Below are 12026 nucleotides of genomic sequence, written 5' to 3'. Positions count from 1 at the left end.
ATCCGTAAACAAACACAATAAAAAGCGTCCTAATTCCGCGCCGATGGACTAAACGATGAGTTTGTGTATATCCGCGTCCCAACAATCGCATTGAAAAATCTTAGCTTGACCAGGAACCCTACGGGTCAGCCCGGTTCGGTTCGGATTGGGCTGACCCAGGGGGTTCCGAGAGGGGCTAGGTATTGGCTAGCCCCTCTCGGAACCCTACATAAAGCTTTTATGAAATTTGATTGTCGCTTTATATAGGGTCCCAAAGTGTCAGAAACTTTACTACATTTGGGTTCTGCTTGCGGGGCTAGGTATTGGCATCCTACTGCATGTTTGTAAATCTGACTTGTGAGTCAGTGCCTCCCCAACTCCAACCCTCACTGCTCTCAGGCCGGTCACAACCAGCCAGGGCTGATGTGATGTTTAGTAGCTGTCAGGCCAGTCTCAACCAGGGTTGCCACTATATACCCGTCAATTTGAACTATGGAATTGTCGCTTTGTCTATCTATAAATGCACCACGTCTCTGTGTGTACGTCTGAAATCCACGTGACTTCAAATTCAACACACGTTCCACACCACCACAGGTAGTGCAGTGCAGTGCCCGGTGTCGAGTCGATTGGACCCACGGTTGTCCAGAACCGCCACAAAAGCCCCTGCCCAGGCTCAATCAGCTGAGCTTAATAGCCCTCAATAGATGACTCGTTTATTTTTAAAATCTGGAATTTGAAATTAGATTTACTGCTATCCCTGACAATTTATTTGTGCCCTATACTGAATTCAGTCTGTGTATTGTTGTGCTTATATATTGCACACAGTGTATACATTCTGTACCTTGTTAATATGTATGTATATATTTATACCTGTCATGTTCATTATTATTGTGATATTGGATAATTGGTTTGGCTCAGGTGGCAGTGTTCACCGCTCATCTTTATCCCATTCTAGGTCGGAACCCTTTTTGGTGTTTTAAGCATTATGTTATGCTTCAACTATTGGAAAAATAGCAGATCTACAAGCTCATAGCTACGAGCTTGTAGATCTGCTATTTTCTTTTTAATCGTGAAAATGTGGCGCACATCTTTGAATATATATATATATATTCTTTCGGAGCGAACGTTTTTAACTCAAATCTTTGTTTCTGGGAGGGTCGCTGGAGGAACAATATATTTTCAGATGGGGGTCAGCGGCCAATTACATATAATTTGACCTGAAATAGTTTGAGAACCACTGCCATAGAAACATAGGTTTTTCAGAAAACTGTCAGGATTTTGAAGATATTTGTAGAATCATCCTCGGGTCTAAATGGGTTATAGCCAATCATCCGTCCCTTCCTATGTAGAGGTGGACACCCCATTGGCTGTCGCACTATTCCTGAAGAAGATCCCAGTGATTGAAACGTTGAATCGATGAACCGGTGGAGCTGAGTTATTCCTTACCAGTGTTGTGGACTCCATTTTCTTTCTCTTGTACTGCCATTTGTCCTTCAGCACCTGGGCTAGAGTGGATGTGTAATGCTCTATACCTTTTGTTACATTTCAACAAGGCACCTATACACAATAATAGTATATTGAATATTTTATTTACTTAAAAATACTACAGTATTAGACAAATATCAGCAGCATCATTGCACAAATGCAAATACAGCAGTGTGTGTGTGTGTGTGTGTGTGTGTGTGTGTGCTTTTTGAAATTTGCAGACAGAGAGCACACAACGCTACGCTGCTACAATAACATTAATCGCACAAGGAAACATGATTTCTGGTGGAGCGGTACGTAGCCCACTGTGCAGAGATACAGCCCATATGACGGCACATTTCAACAAGCCACCTGTTGCAATCAGGCAGAAACGTTGTATCTCCATATTTCCAGTGGTGGAAAGATTACTCAAATGTTTCACTTCAGTAAAAGTATCAATACTACAATGTAGACTCCGTTACAACTTAAGTAAAAGTTCAGAGTTAAAAAAAGTAGAAAGTACTCATTATGCAGAATGTACCCACTACCCATGTCAAGTTTTCATATGAATACAAATCTTTTGAACATAGCAGATCTACATCCGAAAATGATACATTTTTCAATATGATTATGGCAAATGGATCACAGAATGTCACTGCACTGAGAGACATGCTGCTGCTGTATACTCCCACAGCTGCTCTTCATCTCCTTGCAACAGCGTTTTACCAGATTATGGTTTATGCTTATTAACACCATAAAACCGCCATTACCCTTTTTATGTCACGCACCCCCTAGAGTGCGTGACAGTGCGTGACACACACACCATGGTTTGGGAACCGGCTGATCTAGAGTAGCCCATTAATGGTTAAACGTTGTTTTGTTTTGATTGTTTTCGTCCACTTTTGCTCTGGCAATGTTAAATGTACATTTTCTCATGGCAAAAAAGCTCTTTTGAATTGAATTGAATTAATTAAATCACACACGACAAACAATAACCAAGAAATCTATAATAATAACAATGACAACCACAATAATACCTATTGTTCGTTTGAGTCACAAGCCCGTCCTTGTATCTGTGGCACATCAAGTTCCTCTGGACCCCTACACTCTGGACCCCTACACTCTGGACCCCTACACTCTGGACCCCTACACTCTGGACCCACTCGACACATAACCCTGAGAAAGCAGACGGGGAGCAATGCTTCCTTAAACACTTTGTTGCAATAAATCACGGTGAGCACGTTAGCTGACGGACTGACCATCATCGTAATTAACAGCACAAGTTGGCTATGAGTTTGAGGGATCACTCCCGGGTGAATCGAATTGAATACAGACATTACCATCCACCACCACAGAGGTAGCATCTGCACCAGAAACATCCCGAGGTAGCAGGCCGTGTGCAATGCTGCTCTACGGTAGCTCTGACGCAGAGTCAGTGCCACCTTCCTCGCCGCTCGAAAGATCCGAAAATAGCAGGTGAAGATGCTGATGAAGGCCAAAAGAAGGATGCTTCCAGGCGGACCACGAAGAAGCCACATGTCTGTGTAGGTCAGCTCTGTGATTTGGTTCAACGTCAGAGGGTCACACATCAGCGTGTCCAAGGGCCTCTCAGCAAACTTGAACTTGCAGTGAATGACGACTTGATGGTAGATGTTCAAAAGACAAACTATGGTCCAGATCACTGCCAAAGCCCAGCGAATGTGTCGTGTTGTGACGATCCGGAGGTAGTGGATTCCCTGGCAGAAGAAAGTGTAACGTTCAGCTGCCAGTAAGGTCCAAGTCAGCTGGCACGCTATAATACAATTGCCAAATGCAGGTACAAAACCTATGCACCATTTACTTAATATTACAGTTTTCCCCTGCACCACACTGGGCAGCAGATGTACGGATGGAATAATGGCTATTAAAATATCACATACCGCTAGATTTGCCACAATTATGTCCTGAGGATGCCTGTGATGTCTGTCTCTTAATGCCAAATAAAGCAGGCAGACATTTATTGCAACAGAGAACGTGAACAAACTCCCATAACTGATGAGGAAGACTGTTAGACGTACAATATTTACGAAAACGTCCCAAAAACCACATTCAAGCTCATCTAGGTTATCGCATATAGTGCAGTTGTTGCACGGCATGTTGGCAAATCAAAAGCGCTACGGAGAATATTCCCACAAGAATGAGTGTCAAAGAATGTTATTTTATTTTTTCCCACCTATGGTAGAGCAGCTGTACTTAGGGGTTGGACGTGAGCCTTCGCCCCCGCCGTTGCATGGAATATCAGATCAAATGTCAAATATTTACACACTCACTCCAGGTGGGCCACTTTGATGATGGAGAGGGCCACTATATTTACACACTCACTCCAGGTGGGCCACTTTGCATATTAGCCTAATGCCGTAGCAAAAATAGCTGATCTACAAGCTCAAAACGCGTCGCAGTGTGACTCATTTTGAGCTTGTAGATAATTTTTTAATTGAATTGAAATCCTGATTTTTTTTCTTCTATTTTTTTTTAAATTGGAATCCTGAAATGTAACAGCTGAAATATATCAGTATTCTGATATTAACCTGTGGGCCGCATTAAGTGATGGTGGGGGCTGCATGTGGCCCCCGGGCCGCCAGTTAGTTGCACATGTATGGTCTTGGTTGATTCTGGGCTAGTTCAGATTCATGGCATTTGACACTAGTGTGCACTGTGCTAACGCTCACATTCACAACACCTATACAAAAATAACGTTTGATTGACTAAATATGTCACAATGCCAAACCTTTGTGCAGCCGTAGGCTGTAAAAATAACCCTAAAAAATAACCCTAAAATATGGAGGAGACCATTTGTAGGATTTGTAGTCCATTTCTCCAATTTCCGAGATTGTATATCTTCGTATATTAAAAACTAGAATTTCGCCCCCCTTCGGGGGGCTCAATCCTAGTGTCGTTGCAGCGCAATATGGGAAGAAGGAGACTCCACTTCATGTTTCAGCTGTGGTTTTAAACTCAGTAGTGTGCCCTGCGCACACTCGCAATTGCAGCTGGAGGGCGACGCGACACACACACACACACACACACACACACACACAGAGCGATGTGTGGATAAATCACTGAGATTTGGGAAATGTGTTCAGAAGTACAACGATTAAGCACGCACAGGCAAATGTCAGAAGCATCTGTTTGGGTTTCCAAACAGGAAGTTGTAAATGTGCTTATTAGACGGAGGCAGCGTGATGCTGGCATCTATTGTGATGCCAGCATCACCACATTTCACATAGAAATATAAGCACCCATTTACTCGCTTAGCGGAGACTGTGGGGTGGTAGAGGACATCTCCCCGGACGCGTGGGTATGTCCAGATAGTTGCCTGGCGGAGGCCTCTTTGTCCAGTGTCCATTCTGGGTCTGGAAACGGCACTTTTTTGAGTGTTGACCCCAATAGAAGGTCTGCTGCTCTGAATTTTACACCTCTCCCGCTTAGCGGAGACTGTGGGGTGGTAGAGGACATCTCCCCGGACGCGTGGGTATGTCCAGATAGTTGCCTCGCGGAGGCCTCTTTGTCCAGTGTCCATTCTGGGTCCGGAAACGGTACATTTTTTTGCATTGACCCCAGTAGAAGCTCTGCTGCTGTGAATTTTACACCTCTCCCGCTTAGCGGAGACTGTGGGGTGGTAGAGGACATCTTCCCAAACGCGTGGGTATGTCCAGATAGTTGCCTGGCGGAGCCGTGTTTTGTCCAGTGTCCACTTTATAAAGTCCATGCACTCCAGTGAATAGCATTTATCCATTTAGATAACTTTTTTATGTTATTTAATTACTTATTTTTACACAGAAACATAATGTGTGTCTTTACAATAACTGTAATGTAATAATAATACTAATAATGTAATGTAAAAATTATTTAATTAACGAATTAAATAACTTTATTTTATTGTGAAAGCAACCGGATGTCTTAAATCTGCTAGCTCTCAGACCGGAAGTTCTAAATTTGCTCATAAGACGGAGCCTTAGACGGAGCCAACTCGCAGGCAGTGCGAGAGGCTGGTTACAGGATTCTATAGGACACCCGTTTTGGTGTGACACACACGGCTTCCACATTTAGCTTGATACTGGGTGAAAGTGTCCTTCCAAAAATTGTTATTGCGCTCGAAATTCTTATTCACAATGACATCGAGTTGAGGTGTTTGTGTTTTAGGGTAATTGTTGCATAAGCGCTATTTCGCACTATTTCTCCCTCCCCTCCCCTGTGTCTGAAGCAGCTAGCATGGAAGCTATATGGATTATGGAAGCTTTCCCTCCGATTGCACACAACCATGCCATTATCCACGCGTCCATCCGATTGCTTTTAATGTAAATGTCCCATCCACTGAGCAAAAGCGATATAAGCGCCTTATTCATTCATTCGATTCATTTGGGTGTGGGGCTGTGCAGTGCTGTGGGCAGCCTTTCTGACGGAGGCTCGGAGCTGCTGCTGCTGACGCTGTTCGAGTCGCATGGAGCAGTATAGAGTAGGCGTGGCGCAGCATTAGAAGGGCGCAGCAAATGCACGACATTGAGGGGTAGAAACCATCCCGGTCGCGTGGTTCATCTAACGCGTGTGTCACTGTGAAGGACTGGCCCCATTAAGTGAACGTAGTTGGCGTAGTAGACGCCAACATGACGATTCTGACGTAGGCTGTTGATGTTGAGCAACAATGGCGTGGTTGACAAAAGTAATATTTATTCAGTAATTAAGACATTTCTTTCAATGAAATGTAGCCTATATGTATTCTGGGAGTGTGCCGAATTTATTTTGCATATAGAGATGTGTGGTGAAAGTGTGGTTGGGTCGGAGAAAGCTGTTGGATAAACGGCCATGTGCTTATGTACCCCTGTCTATTAGGGTAGCAGGATACTGTACTGCACTCCTTAGTATTGCACTGTACTGTAATGTTGTCCTCTGTACTGTACTTTACTGTACGTCTTTACTGTACTGTACTGTTGTTAGTGTTGTTATTGTTGTTTTTCTTATAATGATTATTATTATTATTGTTATTATTATTACATGCATTATTGTTCTGATGTGAGCTTGTTTGTAAATGAGTGAGTTTACAAAGAAGTTTATTGTTATTATTATTATTATTATTATGATTATTATTATTAGTATTGTTATTGTGATTATTACATGGATTGTAATTGTGATGTGAGCTTGTGGCTGACTGACTATCTAGAAAATGAAAACATGGCACTTCATTTAAAATAGGTTACAGACCCCTGTTATATGCGCTTGTTTTGGGATTATTTTTATAGACCTATTTACTTGTTTCTATGAGACATGGCAACAGCAGCGAAAGGCATCCACGTCTTTCTCTTGTGAAATGCTGAGATTAGAAACGACCATAATTATTTCATTTCTCAACCTTAAAAAATAAATAAAGACATCTCCATAATCCTTGGGAAGTGTGTGTAGCAAAAGTAGTCGGCATTGTCATGGTTGAAAGTATTCATGCAACACTGACGCTGTAAGCTGTGTGATGCTAACGCGCTAACACCGTTAGCATGGTCTGTGTTGGTGAAAGGGAAAAGGATAGATATGAAACTACTGGCCAAAATAAATGTCATAAAAAACACAACACCTAAAATCGGAATGTGATGGTGACCTATTGAGCACAAACAGACAATCATGATTTGCTTGCTGGACCTATAATTAATTTATGTGCATTACATTTCCACCTCGCACATATAAATCAAGCCACAGTGCAGTCAGAGAGTAGTTCACAGGTCACACACAGGAGCAGTGAAAGGGGGAGGGGACTTGGGATGGCAGTGTAGAGTAGGCACGACATTGAGGGGTAGAAACCATCCCGGTCGCGTGGTTCATCTAACGCGTGTGTCACTGTGAAGGACTGGCCCCATTAAGTGAACGTAGTTGGCGTAGTAGACGCCAACATGACGATTCTGACGTAGGCTGTTGAGGTTGAGCAAGAATAGCGTGTTTCAGAAAAGTAATATTTAAGCAGTAAATAAGGCATTTTTGGCGAATGCTATGTAGTCTATGTCTTTTGTGGGAGTGTGCAGGTTTTATTTTGCATAGAGAGATGTGTGGTGGAAGTGTGGCTTGGTCGGAGATAGAGCACGAATGAGCGGCCAGGTGCTCATGCACCCCTTTCTATTAGGGTAGCAGGATGCTCCCAAGGTGTTCTTCATGATGCTGTCAAACATCACCATGCTCTGTCAGATGTCAACCACCAGATGGCGGCAGTGTCTTGTATTTACACCAGTGTTGATTTTGACAGCACATTTTGATTTAGTTTTAGTTTTAAGTATTTTAAATACAATTCCATTTAGTTTGAGTCATCTGAAATGTTTTAGATTTGGTGTACTTTTAGTACACTAAATATAATATTTTTGTTGACTAAATCTACAGTTGATTTAGTCAAGTAAACACTTTGTTACACGTAAAGGTCTGGAAGTCAGTTCACAAAGTATTTTTGGTATTTGGCGACCAGACAAATCTGCCACAGGAAAACAAAAGCTACAAATAATAGGAATACACGATATGTTCCCATTGTTTTGGCATATATTGTTATAGGTATGCCCATATAATGACCGCATGGATATGCTCTAAAAGACTAAGGTTTGTGCAGACCTACAGTGGGAGTGAGTCATTATACTAGCCTGACACTCGGCCTGAATTTTCATTTCATTTCGTCAGAACATAAATTTGAGCATGATGCAAAACCTATTCAACATATAAAAGTCACATTTAGCATTTAAATGGCTTGGTTAAATGCTTCTAAAAGTTCCTCTGATTGTGATTCTACTTCGTTGATAATATGTTATTTCATTATATGGACAGCTGAGCTTAATAGCCCTTAATAGTTGACTCGTTTATTTTTTAAATCTGGAATCTGGATTTACTGCTATCCCTGACAATTTATTTGTGCCCTATACTGAATTCAGTCTGTGTATTGTTGTGCTTATATATTGCACACGGTGTATACATTCTGTACCGTGTTAAAATGTATATATATATTTATACCTGTCATGTTCATTATTATTGTGATATTGGATAATTGGTTTGGCTCAGGTGGCAGTGTTCACCGCTCATCTTTATCCCATTCTAGGTCGGAACCCTTTTTGGTGTTTTAAGCATTATGTTATGCTTCAACTATTGGAAAAATAGCAGATCTACAAGCTCATAGCTCATAGCTAGCTATGAGCTTGTAGATCTGCTATTTTTGAAAAATCGTGAAAATGTGGCGCACATCTTTGAATATTTATATATATTCTTTTGGAGCGAACTTTTTAAACTAAAATCTTTGTTTCTGGGAGGGTCGCTGGAGGAACAATATATTTTCAGATGGGGGTCAGCGGCCAATTACATATAATTTGTGGGGCTCCTTGACCTGAAATAGTTTGAGAACCACTGACATAGAAACATAGGTTTTTCAGGAAACTGTCAGGATTTAGAAGATATTTGTAGAATCATCCTCAACCTCGGGTCTAAAAACAATCAATCAAATCACCCACATTATAAAATGACATTAAGATACAATGTAGCCTATTATTCTAAACCTCTTGTATTTAGCAACAGATCCAGCTCAGTTTGTCACTTAGGCTGAACAAACCATTCTAAAGACCTGATGATTGTCATTGTCACAGACTCACAGGGAATTAGAAATTAAGCTCCCAAGGTTTTGCCATTTACAAATTGTCATAAGAATAGACAATATATAAAATACATATTACATTGTATAACCATATCAGAATTATTATTATTGTTGTTTATTATTATTGGCAAAAGCAGATATCTTCTCATATCCCTTAGCCTATTAGCTATATTTAAAGCCTTATTTATACTTGGTTCTTTCCTTCCACTTATTTACTATTTATTATGATATATTACTGTAAGTGGTGCATTTATATAGCACCTTTATCCAAGGCGCTTTACAGAGGTTGTGCATTACATTCACCCATGCACACACACATTCACGCATTTGAATTATTTTATTTGGATCTGCACAAGTAGAGGAGCAATACAATAGAACCAACACTGATCAGAATTAGGTTATGTGACGGGAGCCGGTTAAGTAAAATACAAAACAAGAAACACATTAAAGTGCACTAGTTAAAGTGCGTGTGTGCATTATACTGTGAGACTTAAGTTAAAATGTAGCCAACTATGCCACTTGCTACAAATAATAGAAATACACGATATGTTCCCATTGTTTTGGCATATATTGTTATAGGTATGCCCATATAATGCTCTAAAAGACTAAGGTTTGTGCAGACCTACAGTGGGAGTGAGTCATTATACTAGCCTGACACTCAGCCTGAACGATATGTTGTATCTTAAACCAAACAATAAAACAAAACAATGATCAATGCCAATTAAAACGTCTGGAGCAATGTGCAACAATGCAGGAGGAGGTGCGGTTGTGGGGACAGTCACATCGGTGTCTTCTCTTCTTTTGGATACTGCAACCCAAAAATAAACTATACACAGTTCATCTGGTTTTTAACAGTGCCTTCGGCTATGTGGATCGAAGTGACAGGTAGTGACATTTGATACTGCGAATCGGGTACTTACAGGCCAGCCCAGGTATTAACCTGAGCCCTTCTGTCGTCGGCGTGCAGTATTGCGACCCGCGCTGTTTTCTCTCTGCTTCCGTCTCTGGTCTGGTGGTCCACCCGATCTCGCTGTGTCTGTCTGCCCAAACTGCTCGCGCACACCTCCTCTTTGTTCTGCTTGCTGTGTCGTTCCTCTGCTCCGTCTCGTCTTTGCTCTCTTCGCTGTCTGTCTCGTCTCTGCCACAAACATTTGTATCTTTCCGCCTGTATGCCATGGGACCCTCCCCTGACTGAACTCGGCTCCCGATTGCCTGAGTGCTCCCATACTGATCACTATACCTAGATCACTGTCCATCATTAATTTGTCCTGGGTGCAGTGGCAGAAAACAATACCGAAACACAAATATAAAAAGTAAACAAATCATGCATCAAAATAATCAACTCAATTGTAGCACAGCAACCAAGGAAATAAACAATAATAGAAAATACACAGCAAACAAAGAAATAAACAGTAATAGAAAAGAAAATACGTTTTCTGCCTGCTGACAGTTACATTAAATATACCTGCTGCACATGGAAAAAAAGATAGCACAATGGTGATCAAGGTTGTGTCCTCAGTCGTTCCCTCTACACACTATACACGAATGACTATTATAGCCCCTCAACCACTAACATCACATACTTTAAAATACATACTCTGATGACAGTGCCATTCTCAAGGTTCAAGGTTAGCTTTATTGTCCCTTGCAGGAAATTGGTTTGCAGCCAGATCATAGTAAAAATACACACACAACAACAACATTCAATACAAGATCTAAGAACAGGCCACTAGAGACAGAGAATTCATGACATTCAATAGTAGCAAAGTCAGCAAAAGTGCATTAGTGGGCACTGGGCAGTATGTGCAAAGAGGCAAGAATAAAGTGTTATCTGCTGTTCAGCAGTTGAATAGCAGCCAGGACAAAGGATAGTTTGAACCAATTAGTCTTTGTAGTGGGCACCCTCAGCCGACGACCTGAGGGCAACAGTTCAAACTCAGACCGGAGTGGGTGATCTGATAGGCTCTCTTAAGCATCTGCCACTTGTACAGTTCTATGAGTTGGGCTTGGGTTCTCCCAGAAATCTTACTGGCCACTTTGACGAGGCTGCTGAGCCTGTTCTTGTTTGCCAGGGTCAGATTACCGTACCAGTATCTATGGTGCAACCATACAAAACATGAGAACAGATTCAATAAAACTTCTATAGAAAAGACTCATCATTACAGACGAGACATTAAAATAACGCATTTTCCTCAGAAAAAAAAAAAACGCTGCTGGACTTTTTTTGATGTAGAGAGTCAAAGGAGAGTTTGTTATCCAGAACGACACCCAAGTATTTGTAACTCTCTACAACTTCAATTTCTGTGCCCTTAATGATTGGGACTGGGAGGAGTCCTTCTCTGACTGCCCAATGGCAATAACTCTATTACGGTCTATCAGAACACTATTTCTCATTTTACACAGTGGTGCACTGACAAGTTCTGACTAGAGCAGCGGTCCCCAAACCTTTTTTGGCCGGTCGTTGTATTTGGCCGAAAATGATAAAATGATTTCAATATGATTATGGAAAATAGATCACAGAATGTCACTGCACTGAGAGACATGCTGCTGCTGTATACTCCCACAGCTGCTCTTCATCTCCTTGCAACAGCGTTTTACCAGATTATGGTTTATGCTTATTAACACCATAAAACCGCCATTACCCTTTTTATGTCACGCACCCCCTAGAGTGCGTGACAGTGCGTAACACACGCACCATGGTTTGGGAACCGGCTGATCTAGAGTAGCCCTAACACACTCATCATTAATGGTTAAACGTTATTACTTGCGCAAGCAGAGCGCACAAGTAATAATTTCGCTTGGTCTCTTCAAAGTGACAGCTGTCTTTTTCAACCGTTTTTATGTGTATGCAAATCTGTGCCTGTTTTGCTGGGACCAGATACCACAGATGACCATTTCTCTTACGTCATCACTGAGAGCTAGTCATACATATACACACCATGTA

The sequence above is a fragment of the Protomyctophum bolini genome, assembly GCF_963924005.1.
Source record: "Protomyctophum bolini genome assembly, chromosome: 9".
Classification (NCBI taxonomy): domain Eukaryota; kingdom Metazoa; phylum Chordata; class Actinopteri; order Myctophiformes; family Myctophidae; genus Protomyctophum; species Protomyctophum bolini.
Note: the sequence above shows the minus strand (reverse complement) of the source record.